This window comes from Jaculus jaculus, chromosome 2 (assembly GCF_020740685.1).
Source record: "Jaculus jaculus isolate mJacJac1 chromosome 2, mJacJac1.mat.Y.cur, whole genome shotgun sequence".
Classification (NCBI taxonomy): Eukaryota; Metazoa; Chordata; class Mammalia; order Rodentia; family Dipodidae; genus Jaculus; species Jaculus jaculus.
Genome location: NC_059103.1, coordinates 137,007,615 through 137,031,194, shown reverse-complemented (window position 1 = coordinate 137,031,194; position 23,580 = coordinate 137,007,615). Strand labels below are relative to the sequence as shown.

Below are 23,580 nucleotides of genomic sequence, written 5' to 3'. Positions count from 1 at the left end.
CCTGTATTTCCTTTTAATATTCTGTGTACAAAATAGGATATACACATAAAGTACTTCTGCTAAATACCAAAGTCTAGTCATGCAGTAAAGTCCTTATGTAACTGTTCACAAGCTGAACTGACTTAATATGGAATCCCAATTTTACTTGAAAGAATGACTGACAAATAACGGTATTTGCAAAGCTTGAGTATTTGACAAACATTTTCTGGAAAATGAAATTAATAATGTTACATGAGCCAGGAGTGGTGGTGCATGCCTTTAATCCCAGCACTCAGAGGATCACCATGAGTTCGAGGCCACCCTGAGACCCTGTTCGTAATGAATTTTAGGTCAGCCTGAGCTAGAGACCCTATATTGAAAAAACAAACAAACAAACAAAAATAATGTTACATGAATAAAAGCAGCACAATGTGTTTGTTGACAATGATAGATAATATCCAACCTTTCAAGCAAAACTTAGTGTTTTGGAAAATTTGTTCTGCCACCATGAGCCTGTCTACTCCCCTCCACTGAGAGTTTACTGACAGTTAGTGGACATTAACACACATGAATAGTATTTAAAAATTACGTGTGTTAATGTCATTGAGTGTCTCCGCTTTACATAGATGCCGGGGAACTGAACTGGGGCCAGTAAGCTTTGCAAGAAAACACCTTTAACCACTGAACCATCTTCCCAGGCCCAATACTTTTCTTTCTTTATTTTTTTTAGAGACTACTAGTTTAAGAGAATGAAAGAGTAGATAGTAATGGAGAGCTCTTGCCTATGAGAAGGCAGGAGAGTATAAAGTCTCTTTTTATTCTTCCTCTTTCTTTCTTTTTCTTTTTCTTTTTTTTTATAAAAGGTCTCACTCTGTAGCCTAGGTTGACACAGAACGCACAATCCTGCTACAGTGTCCTGAGTGCTGGTATTTAGAGGCATGAGCCAAGTCCAACTTCATATGTGCTACCTGGAACACTTTATTGATGGGTGTATCAGTTTTCTAACGCTTTCATAAAAGGGAACTGCATACTGGGTGACTTAAATAACAGAATATCTATTTATTTTTAATTTTAGAGGTTAATAGCCAGGTGTGGTGGCACGTGCCTTTAATCCCAGCACTTGGGAGGCAGAGATAGGAGGATCGCTATGAGTTAGAGGAGACCCTGAGATTAATTTCAGGTCAGTCTGGGCTAGAGTGAGACTTTACCTCAAACAAATTTTTGTTTTAGAGGTTAGAAGTCTAAAGGTGCACACAGGGCTGGTTTCTTCGTGGTCTCCTGCCTCGGTTTACCAATGACCATTTTCCCGTGACTTCCCTTTGCACATGTCTGGGTCCGATTTTTTTTCTTTCTTTTTTTTGTAAGAATATTAGCAATAATAGTTTAGGGCTCATCCATATGATTTTTTTTTTCGAGTTAGGGTCTCACTCTAGTTCAAGCTTACCTGGAATTCACTATATAGTCTCAGGGTGGCCTTGAACTCATGGTGATCCTCCTACCTCTGCCTCCCAAATGCTGGGATTAAAGGCATGAGCCACTACACTCAACTCTATATGATTTTTAAGAAATATGTTTATTATTTATTTGCAAGCAGAGAGAGAAAGAATGAATATGGGCATGCCAGGGCTTCCTGCCACTGCAAACGAACTCCAGATGCACACTCCACTTTTTATATGGGCACTAGGGAACCAAATTCAGGCCATCAGGCTTTGTAAGAAAGTGCCTTTAACCACTGAGCAATCTCTCCAGCCCTCATCCATATGATTTTAACTGAATTATTTCTTTTTGTTTTTTTCCAAGGTAGAGTCCCACTCTAGCTCAGTCTGGCCTTGAACTACTCATGGCAATCCTACTTCCCGAGTGTTGGGATTAAAGGTATGGGCCACCACACCTGACATAACTTGATTATTTCTTTTAATATCCCATCTCCAAATACAATCCTATGCTGAGGTAGTGGGCACGGAGACCTCAATCTGAGAGAGACACAATTCAACCTTTACACTTTGGCAAACTACTTACTCTTTGGGAACCAGCCCAATCAGGGCTTTACTTTGGCTGGTTGTGGTGGTGCAGGAGGAGGCAAGAGTATCAGAACTGTACCTTGGAGAGAACTTTACTTTGACCTTGGACTTGGGTAAGGGCCTCTGTAATACATAGTAGTTATCTTACATAATATTTATCACACAAATGAAATTAAATAGTTGATGTAATTGTCTTATGATTGTCTCACCTGCCAAACCCTAAGTGCTATGACAGCAGAGACTAACAGTCACCACTAGATTCACAAGGGTTTAGAAGACTGCCTGGTGTACCAGGATCCCGCAGTATATAAGGCAACGCATTAGACTTTCAAAAGTGACAACACAAGATCTGCAAGACTGACAGGCATTCTGCATGCTGAAGTAGCAGCCATCTCCAACAGACATGCCAGGAAATTGGTAACCACAGTGGCTTTTTGGGGGTGTGCGTGTGTGTGTGTACTCATGCCCGTATGCATGCATGCAGTCACCAGAGGCAGATGTCAGGCGCTATCCTCCATCCTGTTGCTTTATTTCCGTGAGATAAAGTCTCTCACTGAACCTGGAGTTTATGCCATTTTCATAGCTGCCATTGAGTATGGTGGTTTTCCTGTCTCTACCCTTAGTGTTTGCTGGGGCTACAAGCATGCATAGTCACAGCTTTTTTTTTTAAGTGATTTTCTTTCTAAAATATTTTATTTGAGAGAGAGAAAGAGGCAGACAGAGAGAGGAAGAGGGAAGGGGAGGGAGAGGAAGCGAATGGGCATGCCAGATCCTCTAGCCACTACAAATGCACTCCAGATGCATGTGTCACCTTGCGCATCTGGCTTCCATTGGTACTGGGGAATCAAACCTGGGTCCTTTGGTTTTGCTGGCAAGTGCCTTAACCTCTAAGCCATCTCTCTAGCCCCACACCCAGCCTTTTATGTGAGTGATAGGGATCAAATTCATATCCTCATGCTTGTGAATTAAGGACTATTATCCAGTAAGCCATCTCATCAGCCCTGGTCCACTGGCATTTAATCCCATTGCACTACTGGAAAGAATATGGGGAAATCCTAATTCAGTCATTAACTAGCAATGTAAAACTGGGGCAGTGTTCCTTAACATCTTCATTATCTCTTATTCTTTACCTGAAAATGGAATATTACAAACACTGATCACAATTTAAACAGAAAACCCCTAATTTGTGATTATTCTAGCATACAAACCAACTCTGTCCTATGCTTCCGGTACCCTTCTATACCTTTGATGAATAGATTAACTCCAGGTCTAGAGAGATGACTCAGTGGTTGAAGGCACATGCTGGGATTAAAGACGTGCACCACCATGCCTGGCTCTAGATTCCTTTTAACTGCTTCCCCTTCTCCATGTCTTCTCTCTAACCACCTTCTGCAACCTGGAGTTGTTCCCATGACCCCCTAAGTTTACTTCTACCCTACATTATCATCTCATATAGCCATTCTGTCCTTGCATGTCTATTTGTTTTACATCCGCAAAGTCTAACACAGTATCTCACACACATAGTTGCCCTGGTTTGCCCAAGACTGTATGGTTCCAATACCCAAAGACCTGTGTTTCAGAAGAATCCCTGTGGTCCTAGGTGGTTGGTCACCAAAGTATACAGTTAGAAAGTCTGCCTCAGTGAGCAGAGACCTCATCCTTGCCGTCTTCTCTTCCATGTCCACCACTCCCTCTGCAGCCCAGCGGCGTCAGCTTCAGCCCTGCTAGCACACAGCACAAGGCTCTCCTCGCGGCTACAAGTGACGGACACCTAGTACTCCTTCACGCATCAACCTCTCCATAAGTAATTTTGAATAATCTGAGAGTGCTCACATAGTGTGCCTATTCTTCCTTACAGAGAAGCAAGTTAAAATGTTATGTGTTAAAATGCCCACATTTGGCCTAGTGAGGTAGCACACACCTGTAATCTTAGTAATTGGGAGGCAGTCAGGAGCTGACAGCCTGGGCTACACACTGAGACCCCCTCTAAAACAAGCAAACAAAAGTCCATATTATGAGAATAAACAAATCCAAAGTACTATCTCTCATATTATTTTGCATAATTCTGATGTTATGCCACACTTATTTCATTTTATTTCATTAACATATCATATATCACAAAATATATACTGCTAAATGTTTTCAGAATAAGAAGTTTCCAAAAGTGATGAGTCATGGTATTATAAAAAGGATTTAAGGCAGTAAGAAAAGAAGTTCTTCATGAAATTCAAATAAAAAAACAAAATGGTATTTTAGAGAGAGAGCTCATAATAAATGATTTCTATGTTTCTGTTAAGATCTGAAAATATATGTATAGAAATGACCTCTCAAATGAATATGTAAGTATTTCAAGTTAGTAAGTATTTATTAGTCAAGGAATGGGGTTACTGCCGGGTATGGTGGCACATGCCTTGAATTTTAGCACTCTGGAGGCAGAGGTAGGAGGATCACTGTGAGTTCAAGGCCACCCTAAGACTACAAAGTGATTTCTAGGTCAGCCTGGGTTAGAGTGAGACTCTACCTTGAAAATCCCCCCCAAAAAAAGTGGGGGAACGGGGGATTATTCTTTATTCTAAAAGCAGAGCCTTTCCTCAAGTCTCTCTCTCTCTCTTTTTTGTTTTGTTTTGTTTCTAGAGGTACGATCTTGCTCTAGCCCAGGCTGACCAGGAACTCACTAGGTAGTCTCAGGGTGGCCTTGAATTTACGGGGATCCTCTTATCTATCTCTGCCTCTGGAGTTCTGGGATTAAAGGCATGCACCACCATGCCCAGTTTGTCTTTCTTTCTTTCTGGTTTTTTTCTTTGGTTTTCTGAGGTAGGGTCTCACTCTGGTCCAGGCTGACCTGGAATTCACTATGTAGTCTCGAACTCACAGCGATCCTCCTACCTCTGCCTCCTGAGTGCTGGGATTAAAGGCGTGCACCACCACGCCTGGCTTGTCATTTTTAAGACTAATTATGAACAATGCTTTATGAAGGAAAATCCCTAAGGATTGTATTTACACATTCTGCTTTCTACTGATCTCTTAAATTCTTTGAGTGTACCATTGGATCTTGTCTCTTACTGTATTGCTAAAATCTAAACAAATAAATAAATGATGGCTCAGGCAGGAAGGAAGGAAGGAAGAAGGGAGGAAATCTAATGAGTATACAATTAGTACAAAAAGTAGGATTAGGGCTGGAGAGATGGCTTAGCGGTTAAGCGCTTGCCTGTGAAGCCTAAGGACCCTGGTTCGAGGATCGGTTCCCCAGGTCCCATGTTAGCCAGATGCACAAGGGGGCGCACGCGTCTGGAGTTCATTTGCAGAGGCTGGAAGCCCTGGCGTGCCCATTCTCTCTCTCTCCCTCTATCTGTCTTTCTGTCTTTCTCTCTGTGTCTGTCGCTCTCAAATAAATAAATAAATAAATACAAATAAAAAAAAAGTAGGATTATAAAACTAGAATTTACCGGGTGTGGTGGCACACGCCTTTAATCCCAGCACTCCGGAAGCAGAGGTAGGAGGATCGCTGTGAGTTCGAGGCCACCCTGGGATTACACAGTGAATTCCAGGTCAGCCTGAGCTGGAGTGAGACCCTACTCGAAAAACCAAAAAAAAAAAAAAGTAAAAAAAAAAACCCTAGAATTTTTCAGAAAGGAAAGCTTTATGTCAGAAGTACACATAAATTTTACTTGTAAAACATTTCCATATAGATGCAAAGAAATTAACTCAGCATCTTTTTTCCAGGTAATGTAAGATACACTGGGAATCAAGGTAGGCTAAATGTGTAGAAAATAATTCCCTTTGCCCAACCCCTTCCAAAAATCTGTAAGCAATTTCTTTGGCTTTCATGTTCAGAGATTTACACATACATATCAAAAGCTACTTCCAGACCCAGATGCCAAGTCACCCTCACTCATGCCATAGGAATGTCAGTGAGGGGCTACTGTGGGTCCAGATATCAGTCCTGTCCTTGCTCTGGACTTCCCAGGGCTTGGTGATGGCACACAGGTCACACATGGTCATCATCATGGCCCTGTGGGCAGACAACAGAAAGGGAAAAAAGCTACTTCCAGACATGTACCATGACACTCATCTTCTTTGTATGTGCTAAATACACAAGCCATTATGATTAATATTAGATTCATTTTTTGTTTCGCTCTGTTTTTGTTTTTTTAAGTAGGGTTTCACTCTATCTCAGGCTGACTTGGAATTCACTATGTAGTCTCAGACTGGCATCAAACTCATGGTGATCCTCCTCCCTCTGCCTCCCAAGTGCTGGGATGAAAGGTGTGTGCCACCACACCCAAATATTCAAAAATTTTTAAATAATGGTTGTTTCTGGATATGGTGGCGCACGCCTTTAATCCCAACACTCGGGAAGCAGAGGTAGGAAGATCACTGTGAGTTCAAGACCGGCATGGGACTACTGGGTGAGTTCCAGGTCAGCCTGGGCTAGAGTGAAACACCACCTGGAACAAAACAACGAAATTGTGGTTGTTTAAAGTAGCTGTACAACAAGGCAAATGTCTTGCTTTTTTGGTTTTCATTTATTTTATTTGGGAGAAAAAGAGATAGAGAATGGATGTGCTGGAACCTCTTGCTGCTGCAAACAAACACTAGACACATGTGCTACTTTGTGCATCTGGCCTTACATAGGTGCTGGGGAATTGAACCTACGAGTGCAGGCTTTGCAAGCAAGTACCTTTTAAAAAAACTATTTATAGCCGGGCGTGGTGGCGCATGCCTTTAATCCCAGCACTCGGGAGGCAGAGGTAGGAGGATCGCCGAGAGTTTGAGGCCACCCTGAGACTACATAGTGAATTCCAGGTCAGCCTGAACCAGAGTGAGACCCTAACTCGAAAAAACCAAAAAAAAAAAAAAAAAAACAAACTATTTATTTATGTGTGTGCATGTATATGGTTCATACCAGGCTTTCTTGCCATTGCAAATCAACACCAGATGCTTGTGCCACTTTTTGTATCTGGCTTTATATGAGTGGCTGGGGAATTGAACCCAGGCTGGCAAGCTTTGCAAGCAAGTACCTTTAGCTGCCAAGCCATCTCCTCAGACCCCTATATTCCAATTCATTTTTTAAAAATGCAGATAACATTTGTCATACTAATTTTTGAGTTTTTACTTATTTATTTGCCAGAGAAACGGGTATGAGCACACTAGGGCCACTTGTTACTGCATAGGAACTCCAGGTACCTGGACCACTTAGTGTATCTGGTTTCGATACTGGAGAATCAAACCTAGGCTGTCAGGTTTTGCAAGCAAACACCTTTAACCACTGAGCAATATCTCCAGCCTACTTCAGTTCTTGAAACTGACTGGATCTATGATCATATCTTTTTATGTATAGCTCTTTTATCTGTAGGTAAACATATACAAATAATTTGAAATTCTTCATCCTGACCTTTCAAAATAAACCAATTATCTCTAATTCAAAAATAATTTTTCATGGTGGTGCACGCCTTTAATCCCAGCACTTGGGAGGCAGAGGTAGGAGGATCGCCATGAGTTTGAGGCCACCCTGAGACTACAGAGTTAATTCCAGGTCAGCCTGGACCAGAGTGAGACCCTACCTTGAAAAACCAAAAAAAAATAAAAAAAAATAATTTTTTTCTAGAGGAAAATACTAAAATTTGTATAAAACAATCAAACCTCTGATTTACATCAAAATTTCTCATTCTTCAATCCTCCTTAAATTCAAGAAAATTTTTATTTATTTATTTTTAGTTTTTTGAGGTAGGGTTTCACTTTGGTCCAGGCTGACCTGGAATTCACTTTGTAGTCTCAGGGTGGCCTCAAACCCATGGGGATCCTCCTACCTTTGCCTCCTGAGTACTAGGATTAGAGGTATGCACCACTATACCCAGCCAAAAACTTTATTTTTCAATTTTTTTAATTTTGGGGGTTTTTTTAAAAAATTTTTTTGGGTCTCACTCTAGCCCAGGCTAGTCTGAAAATCATTGTATGGCCTCAGGCTGGCCTCAAACTCACAATGATCCTCCTACCTGTGCCTCCCAAGCACTGGGATTAAAGATGTGAGCCATCACACCCATCTTTCAAAGAAAAATTTTAAAATTCAAGATAATTGATTTAATATAAATTTTAAAAGCTAAACAATTGGCCAACCATCATATTCACAAAGGGATATGTATCAGAAATCAACAGCTCTTACTGTTCAGTAGCTTTTACTTGTAACAACACAGATATATATCAAGAAGAGAACAGAGAACAAAGTTGGTAGTGCAAGTGTGTAGTCCTAGCCACTTCAGAGGCTAAGACAGGAGGTTCATTGAAGCTCCTAGTCTGAGGTCTAGGTGGTATAGTGAAATCCTGTCTTGAAAAAGAGAAATAATAGATAATTAAATTGTGTGATAGTGATTCAAATGTGAATACAAGTGAGTCGGACCGAACACATCAACGTGAATAAATGTTACCAACACTTTTAAAAGTAAGACTAAGGAAAAATTATTCCACTTTTATAAGTGTCAAACATAAAAAGCCTCAGGGCTGGAGTTGCAACTCAGTAGTTAAAAATGCTTCTTCTACAAGCCTGTACACCCAAATTCAGATTTCCCCAGATTCATGAAAAGCCAGAAGGAGCTAGTGCATGTCTGTAATCTCAATGCACAGTAACTGTAGAGAGTGGAGGGTTGCAAAACCCTTGGGCCAACCAGTCTAGCACCTGTAGGGTAATAATTTAGATATGCATTTTATTGTTATATTTTATATTATACATTTTCTGAGTGTTCTTTATGTTTTCTTTTTGTTTGTTTGTTTGTTTTTTGCTTCGTTTTGTTTTGTTTTTCAAGATATGGTCGGTCTCACTGTAGCCCAGGCTGACCTGGAATTCGCTACGCAGTCTCAGAGTGGCCTTGAACTCACGGAGATCCTCCTACCTCTGCCTCCTGAGTGCTGGGATTAAAGGTGTGTGCCACCACACCCGGTTTCTTTGTGTTTTTAAAATACTAATTTATTGGTTTATTTAAGAGAATGAGAAAATGGGCATGTCAGGGCCTGTGGCCACTGAAAACAAACTCCAGATACATGCACCACCTTGTGAATCTGGCTTTATGTGGGTATTGGGGAATCAAACTCAAGTACTTAGGCTTTGCAGGCAAGTGCCTTAACTGCTGAGCCATCTCTCCAGCCCCTCTGTATGTCTTTATTTAATAATGGTTTTTAAAAAGTACTTTAGGATGCCTGGCGTGGTAGCACACACCTTTAATCCCAGCACTTGGGGGCAGAGGAAGGAGGATCACTGTGAGCACTGGGCTAGAGCAAGATCCTACCTTGAAAACAAAAAAGTGGCTTTAGGGCTATAGAGATGGCTCACCTGTTGAAGGCACATGATTGTAAACCCTGACAGTCCAAGTTTGATTCCCCAGTACTCACATTAAGCCAGATATACAAAGTGACACATGCATCTGGAGTTCATTTACAGTGGCAAGAGGCCCTGGCACAACCATTCTCTCTGTGTCTGTCTCTCTCTCATTGCAAATAAATTTAAAAAAAATATTAAATAACAGAAGGGTAACTTTAGTAAATTTTACACAATACAAATCTAAGTCTACTGCCTAGAATATGAATCCTTGGGCTGGAGAGACTGCTTACTAGTTAAGGCTCATGCCTGCGAAGCTTAAGTACTCAGGTTTGATTTTCCAAGTTTCACATATACCAGATGCACATGGGTGTAGGCTAGAGGCCCTAACACACCCATTCTCACTCTCTCATTCCCCAACCCTTCTCTCTGTCTCTAATAAATAAATAAAAATCTTTTTAAAAAAGAAAATAAGCGGAGAGTGGAGAGATGGCTTAGAGGTTAAGACACTTGCCTGTAAAGACAAAGGACCTAGGTTTAATTCCCCAGGACCCATGTAAGCCAGATTCACAAGATGGTGCATGTGTCTGGAGTTTGTTTGCAGTGGCTGGATGGCCTGGCGCACCCATTCTCTCTCTCTTTCTCTCCTCCTCTCTCCCTCGTCTGACTGTCTCTCTCAAATAAAATAAAATAAAGTAAAATGAGAATATAAGATGGGCATGGTAGTGCACACCTTTAATCCTAGCACTTGGGAGGGAGACGTAAGAGGATCGCCACGAGTTCGAGGCCAGCCTGACACTACATAGTTAATTCCAGGTCAGCCTGGACCAGAGTGAGACCCTACCTTGAAAAACCAAAAAATAAATAAATAAATAAATAAATAAATAAATAAATAAATAAAATAAAGTAAAGAAAAAAAGAAAGAAAATAAATACAAAAGTATAAGTGGGGGCTGGAGGGATGGCTTAGCAGTTAAGGCATTTGCCTGCAAAGCCAATGGACCCAGGTTTGATTCTCCAGGACCCATGTTAGCCAGATGCACAAGGAGGCACATGCATCTGGAGTTTGTTTGCAGTGGCTAGAGGCCCTGGCATGCCCATTTTCTCCCTCTCTCTCCCTCTCTCTCTTTCTCTGTCAAATAAACAAATAAATAAAAATTAAATATTTTTTTAAAGTATAAGTGGGATTTTTAGTTGAATAAAACATGTATCAATAGAGTTACATAATCTTGTTCGCTGCAATTCAGAATAACAGTGTTCCAAATGCAAGGGACTCAATAGCTTTTCTATGATGGAACAAATCAAATTTTGTCCCTCTTGCCATATGCTCACCAAACGTAGCAGACTGCAAAAGCATATTAAATAGTTTCTGAATAAAAGAAAATGCAGTCCTTCATATTTTTATCATTATCTTCTTGTATAGAATCATATAATTAGAATATCTAATGAGAATTTCACAAGAAATAATTTAATAGAGAACACAGAAGCCCTTAATGGTCAACTCTGACATGACAGTTCTCCAATTGATACATCCACTGTCTTTGTAAAAGCAATTCAAACTGATGACAATACCATGTGGCGATTTTCAAGATTAAAATTGATGAGCCTGTGCCTTCTACTTGTCAGGGTTTATTGATCTCAACCTCAGTGTTGATAAAGAGAGGGAAATGCAAGTCACAGCATCACTAAATTGGTCCTGTGGGTCCCTGGCCTGCCTGTGATTGAGTACTGAGCCAGGTCCAGGAAGATGGTGATGCTGGTGTCAAGGCAGACATCAGACAGGGAAAACACAAGCCCAGCCTGAATCCCACATATCGACAGTGTATTAACATAAGAAGGAAGAATTAATCAAGCCTTGACATTTACAAACTCCCCTGGGGGACACACAGAGTCCTAGTAGCTTAGTAAACTACTTCAGAAATTTAGAAATTTCCCTTTAAATTTAGAGGTTCTAATTCAGCACAGACAGGAATCAAGTTTTTTTTTTTTAAAGGAAAGTACTTATTTGCAAGTAGAGAGAGATAGAAGAGACAGACAGAGAAAATGGGCGAACCAGGGCCTCCAAATGCTACAGATGCATCCAGTTTTGTGCAGCTGGCTTTACATGGGTACTGGGGATTTGAATATGGGTCGTTAGGCTTTGCAGACAAGCACCTTACCCACTGAGCCATCTCTCCAACCCCTAGGAATCAACTCCTTAGAAATCCCTGAGTATAAATAAATACTGCTTCAGTGGTAGTATTTTTATTTGTTTGTTTTTGTTTTTGTTTTTGTTTTTCTGAGGTAGGGTCTCATTCTTGTCCAGGCTGACCTGGAATTAACTATGTAGTCTCGGGGGGCCTCGAACTCTCGGTGATCCTCCTACCTCTGCCTCCCAAGTGCTGGGATTAAAGGCGTACGCCATTACGCCCAACTAGTGGTAGCATCAAAACTTACAAATTAAATTTTCTAAGATTCAGAAGGTTCTGATTAGGTAACATATTACCAGCAGTTTTATTTTTGTTTGAGTTAGGGTCCATTATGTAGCTCATGCTAGACTGGAACTCATATCCTCCAGCCTTAGCCTTCTGAGTGCTGGGATTACAGGTGTGAGCCATGACATCACCCCTATTGATAGTTTTCTTTTTGGAACTTTATTTATTTGTGAACAGAGAGAATATGAGTGTGCCAGGGCCTCTTGCCGCTGCAAATGAGCTCCAGAGGCATGTGCCACTTTGTGCATCTGGCTTTAAGTAGGTACTGGGGAATCGAGCCTGGGCTGGTAGGCTTTGCAAGCAAGCAGCTTTTAACTGCTAAACTATCTCCTCAACCCTACTGGTAGTTTTTTTTTTTTTTTTTTTCTCTTGAGGTAGGGTCTTACCTTAGCTCAGGCTGTCCTGAAATTCACTATGTAGTCTCAGGGTGGCTTCAAACTCATGGTGATCCTCCTACCTCTGCCCCATGAGTGCTGGGATTAAAGGCGTGCGCCACCATGCCAGCCAGCCCTACAGTCAGTTGTTTTTTTTTGGGGGGGGGGGTTTCGAGGTATGGTCTCACTCTCTCACTCTGGTCTAGGCTGACCTGGAATTAACTCTGTCATCTCAAGGTGGCCCTGAACTCATGGCAATCCTCCTACCTCTGCCTCCCAAGTGCTGGGATTAAAGGCGTGCGCCACAACGCCCAGCTCCTACAGTCAGTTTTAACCCAGCAGATAATCCTACATAGGACTGAAAGGCATTGGGTCAGATGCTTTACAAACCTTGATAAAGAGCTAAACCCAGTGCTAAGAACTGTATGTGTATTACCTTACACAAATTCTATAGGAAAACTTTATACACTCTGATAGATGCACAAAGTAAAACATTAATTTGTTCAAATTCATGTATTTAACAAGTGAATTCCAATGCAGGAATTCAAAACCAGGCCAGTCCAACACTTGCACTGTCTACTGTGCTATGCTGCTAAGCACATTGCAGGGCTTTTTTTATTTTTATTTTTTATTTTTGAGGTAGAGCTTCACTCTAGTCCAGGCTGACCTGGAATTCAGTATGTAGTTTCAGGGTAGCCTCGAACTCATAGTGATCCTCCTTCCCCTGCCTCCCAAGTGCTGGGATCAAAGGCATGTGCCACCACAGCCGGGCTAGGGCTTGTGGTGTTTTGTTTTGTTTTTCGAGGTAGGATCTCTGGCTCAGGCTGACCTGGAATTAACTATGTAGTCTCAGGGTGGCCGTGAACTCACAGCGTTCCTCCTACCTCTGCCTCCCGAGTGCTGAGATTAAAGATGTGAACCACCACACCCAGCTTGGCTTGTGGGTTCTTTTTTTTTTTTTTTCTGGATTCCAATAAAACAATTTAATAAAATAAGTCACAATATTTAATAAGGCAAAATTCACAGGAGGTTATATACGGTTAATATAAGATCACATATTTTAATGTCCTGAGGGAGAGGGAAAGAAGTTCTAGAACTAAAACAGCTTAAACACTGTTTTTAGAACATTTGCCAGATTAATGTGATATGTAAATTGGATACAATAAACTAGATGTTTTCTGGAAAACAAATTTAGTTATTGAATATTTCAGAATTACATTTTAATTATGTATATATCCATACAGATATTCCTAATTCCCAGAGTGAAAATACAGAAAGAATTTTAAGAAATTGGATCATAAAAAATTTGACCAAAGTAAAAGAAACATATATTTTCAGTGTCCTTTGTTGCTACTTTGAAGTCCCTAACATTATAAAGTTAAAATACTGGTTCTTTTAGAAGTTTCTCCCATATTTTTGTTTTTCATGAATACAACATGTGCTCAGAATATAACACCTCAACCCAAGTCTCAACATGACTTGTAAAGTGACTGTTTAGGTTAATATTATCTCTCACAAATCAGTATTTGACCGTTTAAAACAGTGAAAAGTGCTTTTTCCTCGGGCTTGTGTTTTTAAGACACAGACAGGCTGGCCTGCCCCTCTCCATTCCACCCTAAACTCATGGTGATCCTCCTGCCACTGCCTCCCGTGCAGGGATTAAAGGCGTATGCCACCACTCCCAACTAGGGCTTGTGTTTTTAAGACACAATTTAACATAGCCCGGCTGGCCTGTCCCTCTCCATTCCACCCCAAGCTCGAACTCAGTTATCTTCCTACCTCTGCCTCCTGAGTGCTGGGATTAAAGGTGTGCGCCATCACCCCCGGCAGTTATCAGTTATTTTAACAAAGCACATGCAATTTACCAGTAGCTATAACAATGAAGAAAGTAAAAACAGTCTATTTTTAACATAAGTTTTACACCTTAATATCATGAGAACTCACAATATTCACAAAGCCACATTCAGCATGCCTTGAATTATAAATCTCCTGATTGCATAACTCTGGATATTTGAATTGGCCATGTCAGACCAACAAATACTAGTGTGTCATTATCTAAAATTACAAAGACAAAAACAATCATTTTGTTTTTGAAACATTTTATGTTACCTAAAATGTAATTAAAATATAAATAGGATTTTCTCTATGCCTTCTGGAAAGTAGCATACCAATGAATATTCCACAAAGATTTCATTTTCATAAATGCACTAACATTAATTAATTCTCAACACTCCTGTGTAGGAGGAAACGTTCACATATTCCCAATTACAGTACTATCTATGCAGAAACTTGTCTATCCAGAAGTTTAGGGAAGGACTTTTTTTTTTTTTTCCGAGGTAGGGTCTCACTCTAGCTCAGGCTGACCTAGAATTGACTACATAGTCTCAGGGTGGCCTTGAACTCATGGTGATCCTCCTACCTCTGCCTCCAGAGTGCTGGCATTAAAGGCGTGAACCACCACGCCCAGCTCCCACATCTCTTTTTTTTTGAGTCAAGGTCTCACTCTAGGTCCAAACTAGCCTTGAATTCACTTTGATCTTCCTACCTCATTCTCCTAAACTCTAGGACTTCTTATTTTATTTTATTTTTTTGGGGGGGGGCTTCTTATTTTAAAATGTCACAAAGATATTCACAATTTCTCTCAGAATTCCTCTCAAAATGAAGAACACAATGTTGTGTGGCTATTCTTTAAAGAAGTTGGCTGTGGCCGGGCGTGATGGAGCATGCCTTTAATCCCAGCACTTGGGAGGTAGAGGTAGGAGGATTGCTGTGAGTTCGAGGCCACCCTGAGAGTACACAGTGAATTCCAGGTCAGCCTAGGCTACAGTGAGACCTTACCTTGAAAAACACCTTAAACTGCTAAGCTATCTCTTCAGCTCTGGGTGTGATTATTGAAGGCAAAAATCTGAGCAACTGTGATCTCCCACTGGCAGCACTGACAACTTGGGCTTATCAATGTTCAGTAGGAAGGGGAATGCCCAAGAGGTCTCTCCCCTCCCTGAGGATATATAAACCACAATCAATTGTTGGAAGAGACAACTGGTACCTGGACCACCAGCTGTCTGCTCTTGTAAGTAACCTCAGTAAGCTCACTGATTCATGGAGTCAAATTTGGGTGGAATTTTGGTCTCACCGCCCTGTCTACCCTAACAGAAGTAGAATCCTGAGAAAATTCATACACCACACAATAAGAAAAGATAGTTGTCACTATCTGAAGACAGGAAGCCAATGGAGCACTGGGAAAGGAGCAGACTGGAAACTCCAGTCCTGCAGAGAGCACAGCAGGCAGGAATGTGCTGGCCTGAGCTGCCAGATGTGAACACAGCCCAAAATCTGACACAGCAGTGGAGAGGCTGCCTCTCTTGGAAGCACTGAATGGTCCTGGAGTGAAGGGCAGCTGCTGCCACAATCTGTCCCACCCTGCTATGGTCTGAATATTCATGATTCCGAAGAAACACATGTTGAATCACTGATTCAACAGGGCTGGGAAGCAGGCCCTAATGGGATGTGATGTGGTGCTGCGCTCATGAATGGATTAACGCCTCTGTAAAATAAGAGAGCAAGCCCTCAGCAGACACTAATGCTACTGGTGCCTTGTTCTTGGGACTTTCCAGTCCCCAGAACTGTGACAAATAAATTTCCGTTTTTACATATTATCCAGTCCAGTCCATTATTCTGTTACAAAACCATGAAATAACTAAGATGTAGTAGCACTCAGAAACACAAAACCTTTACCTTTTTTTTTCTCCAAGATAGGGTCTCAGTCTAGCTCAGGCTGACTTGGAACTCACTCTGTAGTCCCAGGCTATACAGCAACCCTCTACCTTTCTGTCTCCCAAATTCTGGGAATAAAGGTGTGTGCCACCATGCCTAGTTCACACCTTTATTCAATTTTTAATGTTTTTTTTTGGTTTCATTCTTTTTCTTAGCATGTATGGCGCACATGTGTGTGCATGCATGTGGTGGTAAAGGAACTCGTGTTTTATTCTCAGGAATACTATCTACCTCTTCTCAGATCAGAGGTTCTCAGTAGCCCAGAGCTCACTGGTCGGCCTGTACTGGCTAGCCGGCAAGCCCCACCACCCCAGCACTGAATTACTGACATGTGCCACCATGTCTGACGTTTTATATGGGTATCTTGGATAGAACTTGGGTCTTCATACTTGCAAGGCAAGCACTTTACCCACTGATCAATTTACCTGGCCCCAAGAATCTCAATCTTACATAATCACCCAGTCTCTTGAGGAAAACTAACAAAAAGAAGGAATCAGAGCCTGGTGTGGGTGTGGTGACACACCCCTTTAATCCTCCCAGCACTTGGGAGGCAGAGGTAGGAGGACTGCCAAGAGTTCAAGGCCACCCTGAGACTGCACAGTGAACTCCAGGTCAGCATGAGCTAGAGTGAGACCCTACCTCAGAAAAGAAAGAAAGAAAGAAGGAAGGAAAGAAAGAAAGAAAGAAAGAGAGAGAGAGAAAGAAAGAGAAAGAGAAAAAGAAAAGAATCAATCAATAACAAAACAAGAAATACACAAAAGAAAAATAGGAAACAATACTAAGAATAGACACAAACTTTGTCTAAACAAAACAAACTGTGCCTGTTCATATACACTACAATTATAACAATACAGAATATTAGCATGGCCCCTAGGCAATGATGACATACAAATTCATGAACCATGCTATGTTTTAAGAAAATCTTTATAGAGATAAAAGATATATTCACAAAGAACTAGAAATGTTTTAAAAATGAAACTATAAAGAACACATAGAATAACAACTCTAAGAAACTAATAATGAAACTGAAGCAAAGAAAATGATAGAAAATGTGGAAGATAAAGTTGAAGTCTTATAGAAAACAGAACAAAAATGTCATGAGATGAGCGACAGGAAAAAAACAAGAAAGTTATAGTAACAATTCAAAGCATTCAACATGAAGATATATGGAAAGAATATTTCTCTGATAATTTCATCCAATAACAAGGATTAAATTATCAAAGAAATAATCAATTTTCTGGTGAGTGGGGAGGGAGAAAGAGGCTAACAAGAGACTTGACAACTACATTATCTGATATCACTCTAACAGCAATGGAGATCAGAGCCGTGTAGTGTGCCAGTAAACTTCAGGGTTGCTCTTGGCTATCCTCCTACCTCAGCTTCCCATTATGCACAGCCACATCAAGCTGCCTTCAAATTCTGAGCAACGGTGGAGCACTTGCCTAACATACATAAGGCCTTGGGTCCAATGTTTTTTGTTATGAAAACCAGAATTTTGGTTGACCTTTATTAGAGTTTTTATTAGAATCAAAGCTCTATTCACTTGTACAGTGCCTACAGTAGGCACTCAATAAGAATTTAGTGAGTAGAAAGCTTTTGTTTATTGTACCAACCTATAATATCAATGTCTATACCCTTATCCTACATCCTATATTTGAAAAATCAGAACGTATTCTAAATAGTAACTGACCATACTCTACTTACACTAACTATAAAGTTAACTGACCTAACTATACCGATTGTGTAGAAAGGCTATAAAAAACAGGTAAGACATGGCAAGCAGTTTCAACTTAAACAAATTAAGAGCTATTATAAGTTAAGGAAGGAGGGTATGCAATTAACCCAGGGTTTTAAGAAGATTGGTCTTCTCTGGAATGCAGGGTAGAATGGAGACTTTTTTCCCTCTTTTTATTTATTTATTTTTTGTTTTAGCATTAATTCTAAGGTGTGAACAGGTGACCAAACCAAAATACAGTCAACCACAAAGGCTGATTTTGCATGAGTGAAGTTTGATATTCATAATCTCAACAAACATTGTTGAGGGGCTGGAGAGATGGCTTAGTGGTTAAGCGCTTGCCTGTGAAGCCTAAGGACCCCAGTTCAAGGCTCGATTCCCCAGGACCCACGTTAGCCAGATGCACAAGGGGGCGCAGGCATCTGGAGTTCATCTGCAGTGGCTAGGAGCCCTGGTGCACCCACTCTCCTCTCTCTCTCTGCCTCTTTCTCTCTGTCTGTCACTCTCAAATAAATAAATAAACAAAAAAGTCTTAAAAAACATTGAGGAGTTAACTATATTCATTTATTATGCTTAGTATAATTTTAAAAATTCAGAGACTGAGAGTATAACTCTGAGATAGAATGTCTGCCTAACATGCACCTATGCATAAGACCTTGGGCTCAATCCCCAGCATGGAAAATAAGTAAATAAACCAACTATAATTTAACATGTATTGAAAGGGATTAAAAATATCGAAATCTGAGCCAGACATGGTGGTGTATGTCTTTAATCACAGCACTTGGGAAGCAGAGGTAAGAGGATTACCATGAGTTTGGGGCCACCCTGTGACTATAGTGAATTTCAGGTCAGCCTGGGATATGGCAGGACCCTACCTCAAAAAAAGAAAAAATTGAAATCTGAGCCACATTAATATGTCAGCATTCCCATACACTAAGGGTACTCCATGATTCTTAATAAAAATAGGAGAGAACCCATACAAAGTCACTGGATAGAAACAAATCACATTTTCTTACTTTGTTAGTGCTTCTGAATCAATCAATATTTATTTTACTATTTATTTTTTGTGTGTTTGTGTGTGTGTATGTGTGTGCAAGAGGGCAGGTGCACATGCTACAGCACACATGTACAAGCCAGAGGACAATGTTTGGGTCAGTTCTCTGCCTGTCTACCTCATTTGAGGCAGGCTTCCTCGCTCTGGATTCTCACTCTGCTGCTGCTATTCTCTGCCATGCTCACACCAACTTCTGGGAAGTTCTCCTTATTTCCATCTCACACCTTTCTTTTTTATTTTTTAATATTTTATTTATTTATTTGAGAGAGAAAGGGAGACAGGAAGGGAGAATGGGCATGCTAAGGCCTCTAGCCATTGCAAACAAACTCCAGACACATGTATCACCTTGCAAATCTGGCTTATGTGGGTACTGGGGAACTGAGCCTGGGTCTTTAGGCTTTGCAAGCAAGTGCCTTAACTGCTAAGCTATCTCTCCAGCCCACCGTCCCACAGCTTTCTATCATATGCAGCATGATGGAACTAGAGAAGCCTGCTAGGGGTCTGGCTTTTTACGTGGGGTCTGAGGAGTGAACTGTACTCCAGCTTGAGTGAGGAACACTTTATCCACTGATCCATCACCACAGCCCTCAATAAATAATTTTAATGAAAGCTATGGCTTCCACTTCTAAGGATAAGAAGCCGGTTAAATATGCTTCTGGGAGCCCAAGACTTTTTCATGAGCTGCAAAAGTACAAAGATAGCTGAAAGCTGTAATTCCAATACAATAGTGTGTTAGGACAGAAATAGCCAGAGGAAATCAAGCTGGAGCTGAGTTGAAAGCCTCCTCCCTGTTGACTTGCTGTCAGGAAGCTACAATGAGCTATGTAGCCTGTTGGCGGAGAAAAGTCATCAATGATCTTTTTTTTAAATTTTTTTTTTAATTTATTTGAGAGCGACAGACACAGACAGAAAGACAGATAGAGGGAGAGAGAGAGAATGGGCGCGCCAGGGCTTCCAGCCTCTGCAAACAAACTCCAGACGCGTGCGCCCCCTTGTGCATCTGGCTAACGTGGGACCTGGGGAACCGAGCCTCGAACTGGGGTCCTTAGGCTTCACAGGCAAGCGCTTAACCGCTAAGCCATCTCTCCAGCCCTCATCAATGATCTTAACCAGCAGTGAACCCTGCAAGCTTTACAGCTAGACAGAAAAAACCAACTGCTTTATGATTGGACTTGAGGCCCCAATTCATGGGAGGGAATTCTTGCCTGGGACTGGAAACCTAGTCAAAAGCCAGTGGCTGGGGATGCCATACACCTGCTACTGTCGTCTAGCTAAATGGATGCACTGTGCCCACCAAACGGTCCTCTAGAGACTTATGTTTATGCCCATATTTTTTTTTAATTTTTATTAACATTTTCCATGATTATAAAATATATCCCATGGTAATTCCCTCCTCCCCACCCCCACACTTTCCCGTTTGAAATTCCATTCTCCATCATATTACCTCCCCATTACAATCATTGTAATTACATATATACAATATCAACCTATTAAGTATCCTCCCCTCTTCCTTTCTCTACCCTTTATGTCTCCTTTTTACCTTACTGGCCTCTGCTACTAAGTATTTTCATTCTCATGCAGAAGCCCAGTCATCTGTAGCTAGGATCCACATATGAGAGAGAACATGTGGCGCTTGGCTTTCTGGGCCTGGGTTACCTCACTTAGTATAATACTTTCCAGGTTCATCCATTTTTCTTATGCCCATATTTTAATGCTGCTCTCACTCTTTTGTGATTATTTGTCATAAACAATCTGCCAAGAGGGCTGGAGAGATGGCTCAGCAGTTAAGGTGTTTGCCTATAAAGCCTAACAACCCCGGTTTGATTCCCCAGTTCACTCATGTAAAGCCAGATGCACAAAGTGGCATAGTTATCTGGAGTTCATTTGCAGCAGCTGGAGACCCAGGCACACCTATCCTCTTTGTCTCTCTTCTTTTTTAAATATTTATTTATTTGAAAGCAGACAGATATAGACATAAGACAGACAGACAGACAGACAGAGAGAATGAGAATGAGCACGCTAGGGCCTCCAGCTGCTGCAAATGAACTCCAGACACATGTGCCATCTTGTACATCTGGCTTATATAGGTACTGGGTCCTTAGGCTTTGGCAGGCAAGCGCCTTAGCCACGAAGCCATCTCTCCAGCCCCTTCTCTGTCTCTTCTACCTCACTTTTTTTTGTTTGTTTGTTTTTCGAGGTAAAGTCTGGTCCTATCCCAGGCTGACCTATTCATTATGTAGTCTCAGGGTGGCCTCACTCACAGTGATCCTCCTACCACTGCCTCCCAAGTGGTGGGATTAAAGGCGTGTGCCACCATGCCCAGCTGATCTCACTTTTGATTAGAGACCCTCCTCCTTTCAGATGGCAGTGACCACAGGGGTGATTCAAAGCTCACCAAAGTACTGAGAAGTGACAGTGGAGCGTTCAGCAGTAAATAAGGTATCTCTATCACATGCTCCAAGGGTTAGAAATCATTGCAGAAGAGGTGGAAGAAAACATGTAAGAATCAAAGGAAGGGGAGGAGTGTTTACAATACTGTTTTCCAGACACAAAGTAGCCTTGATATTTATGCCCTCACAGTGGCTGATGCTACTTCCACAGGACCTGCATAATAGGAGGATATAAAATATGACAGCATCAAAATAGAGACCATTGGGAAAGAAGAAGGAATTTAATGGAGGGTAATTTGGGAGGCAGAGAAGGAGGGATGGACTATGATCATGGAATACTGTTGATATTTGTGGAAGGTGTCAATAAAAGTTTAACCCTCTCCAACCCCCCCCAAAAAATAAAGAAGTACCAGAGATAAAAGTGCTAACATTGGTGTTGTAGACAGGTTCACATTGCTGATAGAAATCACCCAACCAAAAGCAACTTGTGGGAAAAAGAGGTTTATTTTGGCTTACAGACCCGAGGGGAAGCTCCATAATGGCAGAGGAAAATGATGGTATGAGCAGAGAGTGGACATCACCCCCTGGCCCGCATAAGGTGGACAACAGAAACAGGAGAATGTGCCAAACACTGGCAAGGGGAAGCTGGTTGTAACACCTTACAATCCTTCCAGGAGGCACTAATTTCCAATTGCTATCAGCTGGGGAGACTAACATTCAGAATACCTAAATTTATGGGGGATACCTGAATCAAACTACTACATTCCACCCCTGGCCACCATAAACTGATAACCATACATGACTTAAAATGCAATGCATTCAGTCCAACTTTAAAAGTCCCATAGTTTGGGCTGGAGAGATGGCTTAGCGGTTAAGTGCTTGCCTGTGAAGCCTAAGGACCCCCGTTCGAGGCTTGTTTCCCCAGATCCCACGTTAGCCAGATGCACAAGGGGACGCACGCGTCTGGAATTCGTTTGCAGAGGCTGGAAGCCCTGGCGCACCCATTCTCTCTCTCCCCCTATCTGTCTTTCTATCTGTGTCTGTCACTCTCAAATAAATAAATAAATAAAATTTTAAAAAAAGTCCCATAGTTTCTATCAATCCCAATGATGTTCATATATCCCTATAGCCCAAGATCATTTAACTGAGCCATAATACCAAAAAAATCCCCCCAAAATCCATAATGGCACAGAATAAACATTCACACTGCAAAAGATGGCACTGAGCATAGCAAAGAAATATTCAACCAATACCAGATTTAAAACAACCAGGGCAAACATCAAATTCTGTAGTTCCAAGTTCAATAACTCTAGCCAGTGACAAATTTCCAAGTCTGATAATTCTAACCAGCAACAAGTCTCTGACGTTCCAATCCTGCCCCTCCAACTAGGCTACTCACAGTCCTGGAAGACTTCATTGGGGCCAGCAGCTTTCCTTAGCAGCTATTTCATGGTCCCTGCATCTCAACTGAGTCTCCACTGCAATCCACAGTTCATCCCTTTGGCTACATTGGGTCTCCATTGCAAGCAACCAGCAAACCTGCTTCACACTGCCCATGGCTGTTTCCAAAACAAAAAACCACGTTGCAAACTCAGTGACCCTCTCTTTCCCGCATTTCTTATACTCCACAATACCAAATAAGGTGCCAATTTGTTAATCCAGGGGGGAACAAAGCCGACTTTGAAGAATAAGACACTTCTTGAGCACTCAGGCCCCTCCAAAAGAGTCTACATTCTCCCTGTTGCCCCAGTGCAGGTCAGCTGGCCTAATCTCGAAGGTTGTAATCTCTCAATTGCAGTTGAACAGGCAGCAGTTTTGGCCTAAACATTTCTTTCTGTGCCATATCCCTCTGCTCACACCAGTTCATTTCTATACAATGCAACCCTGTACAAATTCTCAGGACATGGGCATAACAGCAAGCTTTTCACACAAACTGCCTCTAGCCCAGTCCAAGCAAAGTTCTTTCTCTCCCTTATAAGCCAAACCTCATAGTCCATAGTTCTTAATGCATTCAGGTCTTTCAATTCTGACCAGAATAGTCCATCAAGCTGTACTTACAGCACTGCAAGGCATCTCTTAAGCCAAGGTTTCAAATCCTTCCACATTCTTCTTGAAAATCAGCTCCAAAAGGCCAAAGCCACATAGTCAGGTGTCCAGCAGCAACCCCACTCTTGGTACCACTTTACTGTTGCAGTCGGGTTCACATTGCTAATAAGAAATCACCCAACCAAGAGCAGATTGTGGGAAAAAGAGGTTTATTTTGGCTTATAGACTTGAGGGGAAGCTCCACTATGGCAAGGGAAAACGATGGCATGAGCAGAGGGTGGACATTACCCCCTGGCCAACATAAGGTAGACAATAGCAGCAGGGGAATGTGCCAAACACTGGCAATGGGAAACTGGCTATAACACCCATAATCCCACCCCCAACAGCACAGTACCTCCAAGGGGCTTTAATTTCCACTTGCTATC

The 23,580-nt window shown here is 41.5% G+C and overlaps 1 protein-coding gene and 1 non-coding gene across 3 annotated transcripts in view; one reads left to right on the top strand and one right to left on the bottom strand.

Annotated features, from left to right (window-relative positions):
- Nucleotides 1-23,580, bottom strand: part of LOC101596981 (serine/threonine-protein kinase Sgk3) — a 148,641-nt gene that overhangs the window by 90,539 nt on the left and 34,522 nt on the right. The gene's annotated exons all lie outside the window — the stretch shown is intronic.
- Nucleotides 16,741-16,845, top strand: LOC123459077. Its single transcript, XR_006636003.1, has one exon. It is a non-coding gene; the product is annotated as a U6 spliceosomal RNA (small nuclear RNA).